Consider the following 7941-nt stretch of genomic DNA (forward strand, 5'->3'; position numbering starts at 1 on the left):
TGCTTCTGCATCCTAAGCGATGTTCCTGACCGCTGGCTGGTCTCAGTTGCCTCCGCCTTTCCCCGCCTGGCCTACCTGAGGCCACACTTGCTGCCATTCACCTGCAGCCTCTGGAGATGCCCCGCTTGGCTTCTGAACATCCACCCGGCCTTTCTTTGCTGGACCTCTTCTTGCTGCCGACACACTGGGGGTGTCCAGGGCTCTGCCTTAGCTATGTTCACCAGAGCAGGCAGCAGCAGGGATCTTCCGCTCTGGGCCCCTTTCCCTCTAGCAGAGCAGACAAAAGGAGAGCGCCTGTGCCTGGGGGAAGAAGGAGCTCAAGGTCCTGCTCACTGTCCTCCACCACCCCCAGCCCTGTCTGCACTATCTTCCCAGAGCTCTGCCATTCAGAACAGCAGCACTTCCCTCCAACCAGCAGGTGGCGCTAGTTCCAGCTCCACTCCCTCTGCTCGACTCCATGACCCTCTCCTTTTCTGAGCTAGCAGAGTCATGGACTTCCTTCCTTCTGATTCTTTCTGTACCAGATAGCCTACCTGAGGACGCTGTTGAGCACTCTGTTGCCCCAAGAAGTACCCTGCACTGACTTGGCTGTTGCTTGCTATGTCTGTGTACATCTGTGCCTGATCTACTAAACTGTAACTATTTGATTTACTTTGTTTGTACCTGGAATCAAACTCAGCACCCTGCGCCTGCCAGGTGGGCACCTGTGCCACTGAGCTGTCTCCCCAGCTTGACTGTGACATCGCAAAGGCAGGCAAGATGCTGTCGCTGCTGTACAGGTGCACCCTGGAGGCTCAGACATGTTGTGGCTTTGTGGCTGGTCCCTCATCAGCATGCAGAGGCCGTGAGACAGGCAGCTCACTGGGAAATGAGGAGCAAATGTGGCCGGCATTTTCAGCCCAGTGAACAAAAACCAAAAGCCGAGAAGAGGAAGCCATCTGGGCACATTCAAAATTCAGTGTGTTGGTCAGTTTTCCATCACTGTGACAAAACACTGGAGACAGTCAACTCAACAAAGTGAAAGGTTTAGCTTGGCTCATGTCGCACAGTTGTTCAGCTGTAACAGTCCAGCACTCAGGGCTACGCAGCATGCTGAAGAGAGCTCCTTTGCCTCCTGGTGGCCAGAAAACAAATAGAAAAGGAAGGGGCTAGGGGCCCAGTAGTCCTATCCAAGCCACGCCCCCCACAACCTAACCTCCTTCCACTAGGCCCCATCTCCTAAAAGGTCCACGGTTCCCACCACAGGGTAGGGACCAAGCTTTCAACGCAGGGCCTTTGCAGGACCTTCAAGATCCAAACTACATTATCCAGGCCCTGATTTTGTGAAATACAAGGAAGGCTGAATACCAAAGGCCTTAGAGTCTTTTCAAATATTATTTCTTTCTTTTGTCCAGCTCCCCATTTGATTTTTATTTTTGGTATTTCTCTTATTTTATTTCACTAAGTTGAAAATATAACTTATTTCACTAAGTTATAAATTGTTCAGAGCATTCTTAGACTCTTAATGATAGTAACAGAATTTGGCACATTAACATTATAATGTATGGTATGTTTAAAAATTAATTTTAAAAATGTATCTACCACTAATCAACATTTTTAATGTAATGCACATATATCTTACAGGTTTTAGGCAAATACATATAGGTTTGTATCTGATTTACAGATAAAGCAATCACAGATTGCAGTAGTAATATGTTTTGTACATGTGTGTGCATGTGTGTATGTGGCTCTACACACCAATCAACGGGAAAATTGCATCCTGGCAATTTTACAGTCCAACATTTGTCGATGTAATTTATGTGCCCTTTTGTTCGTGTTTTTCTGTACAAAAGATATATTTTTTTCCTTCTTCATTTTAAAAATTTTTTTATTTTTATTTTTTCCTTCCTCTTTCTTGAGGTTTTTCTGCAATAACTTTACATTCATACTTTGCCAGTTGTCAACCAATGTTTCCCACTGTTAAGACTCCAGCAAAATACGTACATGTAAGCAGGAGCGAACCTAGAGAAAATCTGGAGACGTGTACTGATAATCACGTTGTAGACTAACAGCTGAGTGACCACAGCTGCCAAGAAAGCGACTCCTCCTGGAAGGCCTAAACCACTTCTAGAGCTGACGCAGGCCAGCACAGTCCAATGGAGGGTGCAGTCAGTGTGAGAGAGAGTTATTGCTGTCATCAAAGTCCACGCTAGCACTGGCATGATTTATACCAACAAAGACAGCTACACACCGCATTACATTGGCCTGCTCTCTTATAAATGTATCTGGCTCTCCTAGATGCCTGTCAATGCAGGGGTGTAATAACCCAATCACAGCTGAAGCTGGGCCACAGCCTGGTGGCACCCACCATGCCGAAGAAAAGATGCTTGCCATCTGACATCTTGTCCATGGGGACCTACTGGAAATCCCATGAGAAATGCTTCCCAGAAGTCATCCTCTTACGTTTTATTGCTCAGGACCAGCCCACACGTCTACTCCCAACAATGGTCAGCCACAGAGTCACGGAGGAAGCGCGCAGAGGGCGCCTGCACACTGGACGCTGAAGGACTGCAGTGTTCCGTGAGAGTCCATATCAGGAGGCCGATGGGTCTGAGATAGAAGGCCGATGAATCAACACCTGACGGCAAAGGACCGAAGGTGGAGGCCAAAGAGTGCACTAGAAGCCAGGAGACGACATCTCAGCTGACTGCGAAGACCAGAGCCCCTCCAAGGAAATAAAATGTCAAATAATATTTCTTTATTCATTTATTAAAGCATAAGTTCCTAAAAGGAATGTGTTCTCTATTAAGTTCTAATGAGTAAAATCCTGCCTAAAATCAGAGCCATCAAGCTCCTTGATGTAGCAGCTGCTGGTAAAACGATGACCAAGAGATACAAGATACTGGCACAGGTCGAATCCGGAGACAAAACTGTGAACTGCAAAATTAACCCAGAAAGCCCACTAGACAAAGACAGGCGCTGACACTGCCCACAAGAGTGGAACACGTTTCGCTGTGGTGCTTACGACCGGAAACAAGAGTCCTTCGGAAATATCTGGACATTCCTAGTGTTTTCGTTTTTTTAGGTAACCACTAAAGGCAAAAAATCTCCTACTAACTGGCTATCAATTGGCAAACTGCACTCAGACTGGCCTCTGGAATTCCTGAAGTTACCTAAATAGCCAGGTCCTTTGTTCTGCAGAAGAGTTTCAACGCTCTTTGACTCTGCCCACTCTGAAGGCTGATGAGGGTGGTAGTCCTACAGATTTCTCTCCCCCAGGCCAGCGATGCATGTCCTTCAGGGGCTGAGGGGGGCCGCAACCAGTGGTCACCCCCGGTGTCACAACCAGTGTGCAGATGCAGGGCCAGCGACACAGACCCAATACTTGCTTGGTGAAAGGGGATCAGGAGGACAACCCCCAGGGACCCTGGGCGCCTGAGCGAGGGGCTGGCTTGTGAGCATCTGTGGGACTCTCCTCTCAAGCTGTCTTTCCTTTCTTGACCTCTTAAAAAAGCAAATACTCTGTATACTGGTGGATCCAGAGCCTTGAGCTCTCAGGCGGACAAAACAGTGTGCTGTTCGCACCGAGGACACATCAGTGAGCAAGATTACCCCAGCCCCTGTCCTGACGGTGACAGCTTTCTCGTGGATAGGGCCAACAAAACGGAAGGCGTTAACACATAAGGCTGAAAGTGGCAGTAAGACCCTTGGGAAACCAAGACCACTGGCCCACCAGCTTCCTGTCCGAGCTACAGAAGACAGCAGTCAGGGACTCTGTAGTCACATGTGTGTGGTGTGTGTGTTGCCAGACACAGAGAGCGAGACCTCTCTTTGATAAGAATGTATTGTCCAGGCTGCGATTTCAGCTCACCATTTTTCAATTATGTTATAATTAATACACATCTTACAACTATTTTGCAAGTTACAAGGTTAAAATTAAATACCCAACTAATTTTTTTAAACTAAAATTTTCTCACCTGTAAGGATTTAAAGGAAATACTTTATATGCAAGATTACAAATCATGGGCCGACGAGACAGCTCAGCAGACTAAGCGCCTGCTTAGGTAAGCAAAGGGACAGGGAGCTTGATCCCTGGCACCATATGCTGTGCTGGCCCTGTCCCCAGGTGCACTGAGTCTCAGTCTTGTCACCCATACTTGTAATCCCAGGACTGGGAAGGCTGAAAACAAGAGGATCACTCTGAGTCCAAGCTGCACAGTGAGACTGTACCAAATACATAAAAAAAAAGAAAGAAATCATAAGAAAACAAATACAGAGGAATATTTCAAGCAACTGTTTGGGGCACGGTCGCTGGAATTTCTTTTACCTCATTTTTATAAATGCAAATATAAAACCCAAAATCATGTGAGCTTTTAGTGATGAAACATTTTAACTGGACAATTTAATTTCTTGTCCACTGTTCTCTCTCTCTCTCTCTGTCTCCCTCTCTCTGTCTGTCTGTCTGTCTGTCTTGCCCTTTCTCCGGATCACACTGCAGCCAGGCATGCGCCACAGACTCCACAGTGCACGAGCCACCTGTACGTACTCAAATAGGAATTACGTTACCTGAGAGAACTTGGAGATGGCAGGAACCTTTATTCTAAGAACCAACGGCTGGTATTCCCTTTGCTCATTTCCAAAATAGGCTAACTCAGTAAAAATCCAACATAAACTTTGCTAGAATCAAAAGCAAAATGAAACTTTAAATTTTCTTTGTTTAAACTATCCTGCTTGAGGAACACAAACTTCATCTATTCTCTCTGCACAAAAACATGTCAAATTCTCTCTCTCAGCCACACAAAGGCCCACGGATGGCACGCGGCTCACTGGCAGCAGAAAAGAGTTGTGCAGTGGGGGGGGGGGTACCCCGAACAGGGAAGACTGACCCAGCAGGAAGTGATAGAGGACCGCGAAAGTCAGACTGTCACTATGGAGCACAGAGAGCGAGGAAGCTGGCAAGAGCTCTAAAGCAAGGAGGAACTGAAGTGGAGGCATCAGCGCGAACCCAAGCCTACCACACACACACGTGCACACACACACACACACACACACACACACACGGATACAGACATGGTTATAGAGACAGGTTAATATGTGTGCATGTGGGTTTCCAGCTTTTTTCTCTACTGACTCTACGTGGGGCTGCTGGGGGGCCTAGAGGCGAAGTCCACCAAAGCAATAAGCACCATGCAGCACTACATCTGGGCTTCTAGATATCAACCTCCCTTATAAGGGGCTAAGCTTTCTAAAAACAAACAAAAAACCAAAAAAAAAAAAAAAAAAAAAACCCAACAGTTATTCTGCGATGAGGACACCTAAAGTATAAACCGGGCCTGGACTACGTTATGCAGCCAACAAGAGTTAAAGAATGGAAGGTAGGGGACGGGGACATAGCTCGGTGGCATAAGCGCCTGCCTGGCAAGTGCAAGGTCCTGAGTTCGATCCCTTGTACCGCCAAATTAAAAAAAAAAAAAGAAGGAATCAGGTCAAAAGAGCAGAGAAGCCAGCCGGAGGGGGGTTCCACTGCGCAAGTCTGAGAAAACTTCAGCTTCAGAAGAAGTGACAGTTCATAATTCGTGGAACAAGATAGAAATCCACGGCTCCACATGGATGTTCAGACATGAACGCATGTATAGGTAGGTACATGACTGAAACCATTTCTTTACAGTAAAATGCCAAATAACAAGGGTAGGCGGAACAAAAGGGATAGAAAATGGCAGCCCAGCATCGCAGAGGTGACTGATTTGGGCAGGAGTCACCAGGTAAGACTACAGGCCTACAGATAATGAGAAACATTAGCGCACCCCCAGAATACCTGCACACAACACCCTTATCACCTGCTACAAGAAAACTGCAAGTTAAGCGTGAAGGAATCCGGCAGCCACAGCACGGCCAGACTGTCAAGGGAGACGTTGGCTGCTGGGACAGCTTCCCTTCCTGTGCTCGTTGGTAGAGACACAGAGCTGCGCAGCTCCACTTCCTTCCGTCAGCAGTGAGTCTTCCCAGACCTGGTTGTGAGCAAACACTGGACAGATCCCAGCGGAGGCGCCTTGCGCACTGCCAAGAACACGAAGGACAGGGAAAAGCTGCCCGCGGCTTCATCCGCAGAGCTCCCCGCCGCCCGGCTTGCAGCACAGCCGCTCGCCCACAGCTCTCCACCCCAGCCTGCACTGTGTGTGAGCTCTCCTGGCCCTTACCATCCTAAGGAGAGCTCACACACGGTGCAGGCCAAGTGGGGTAACAGCTCTTCCTGGCACACCAGGTTTGCAAAGAGCTAACTTCAGGCATTAAACCTTTTTGTATTTTGACCCGCTGGCTGTATGCTTTTTCCTAAAATATACTTTTGGGCCCACTCAACTGAACATGACCTAGTCATTACTTTATGCAAAATTCAGTTGTATCATAAACTTTTTTTTTCACTTACGTGTTTGGTACAGGGTCTTGCTATGCAGTTCAGACCCATACTGATCCTCCAGTTTTCACCCCAGCACTGGGATTACAGGCATGTGCCACCACGCCTGGACTCAGCTGGCTCAGCATGCCCTAGGGGCAGGGCTGGTGGGGCATGCAGGACCAGAGGTTGAACCCTGGTCCCTGTGCTTGTCAAAGCAGGTGCTTAGTCCACTGAGCTGTCTCGCCAGCCCTAACATAAACTATTAATAAGGCCACAAATCACAGAAAAAGCTGAAATTATGCAAATGAACAATAAACAGTTTAGGAGATTCAGGAGGTTTAAGAGGCTGATGCCAAAGGACTGAAATTCAAAGGCCAGCCTAGAACTTAGCAAGACTCAAGTTAAACAAAGTTAAACAAAGGCTTGCAGATGCAACTTAGTGGAAAGGTGTTTGCCTAGCACACCTGAAGCCCTAGTTCCATGCCTAACATAGAAAATAGAGAGAATTTTGCAATTTCAAGCTAGTAGAACAAATGAATTATAATCTGCTTCTGTATGATATCAATTATAATCTAACACCTCCATGATATGCCTTGTACTGCAGCATTCACTTTCTGATGTGTACGGGGTGAGTTCCAGGCATACTAGGGTGTACAGAGCAGCCGACTCCCTGGTAAGGAACTATAGGGAGGTATTTCTGGGGATGGTGTCTTCTCTGAGATAGAAGGCCAAAGCTTTACTAGAAGAAAGTATTCTGTACATTATTCACTCTCTTCTTTTTGTCAAAAGTGTGACATGTGAGGGCAGGAACCTGGCAGCTACCTTGGGACTGAAGGAACGAGGATGGAGGCCCACAAGAATAAGCCAACGTAGAAGGGTGTAGAAAGCTGGGTCCTACCGGTTGATATGCTGAGTCAACCTGAGAAGCCCAGAAGCTTCGCTAAAGTAAAGCAGCAGCCCTATCTCCTGGGGCACAGAAGACACGCCCCCACCGCTCCACAACGTCGTTCACTGTGTCAACTTGAGAAGTTCCACGTCCTCACTTTGTAAACATCCTGAACCTGCCCAAGAGGAAGGCACGGAGATGGTGTGCATTCTATCCAAGGGCGGTGGCCTGCTTACAAAATAAGGGAGGAACAGAGGCCTCACTCTGCTCTGCCTACTTTTGCTGTCTCCTGCCACCTGGGAACTGCTGCCCCTGGGCCCTGCCACCCTGCCTCAGGGCCAGCTGACTATGGACTGAAACCTCCACAGACTTCAAGACAATAAACTTTTCCTCCCTTAATTGTACGCATCGAGTATTGTGTCTCTGCAAAGAGGGAAACATAACAAAGACCCTGAGCCTATCACAGGGCAGCTGTTCCGGCACTGGACTGCCCACCCCACATTCCTTGCTGGATGGGAAAATGCTCCCATCCATTTACTGTAAATGACTCTCATTCCATCAGCCAAAACACTCATTTGAAAGCTATTTATTATTTGAAAAATATTTATTTGCTTCCACCTTAATCCTTACTATCACACCTTTTATGTTTTTAGAACTGTAAGTGATGAATCATTAGACTTTG

General features: G+C 47.4%; 1 pseudogene; it reads right to left on the reverse strand.

Moving 5' to 3' along the window:
• Positions 1–207: 207 nt before the first annotated feature.
• On the reverse strand, positions 208–2235 carry LOC101568718 (annotated as a pseudogene).
• Between the last annotated feature and the right edge of the window lie 5706 nt (positions 2236–7941).

Source organism: Octodon degus, unplaced genomic scaffold, assembly GCF_000260255.1.
Source record: "Octodon degus isolate 3935 unplaced genomic scaffold, OctDeg1.0 scaffold00002, whole genome shotgun sequence".
In the NCBI taxonomy this organism is placed as follows: domain Eukaryota; kingdom Metazoa; phylum Chordata; class Mammalia; order Rodentia; family Octodontidae; genus Octodon; species Octodon degus.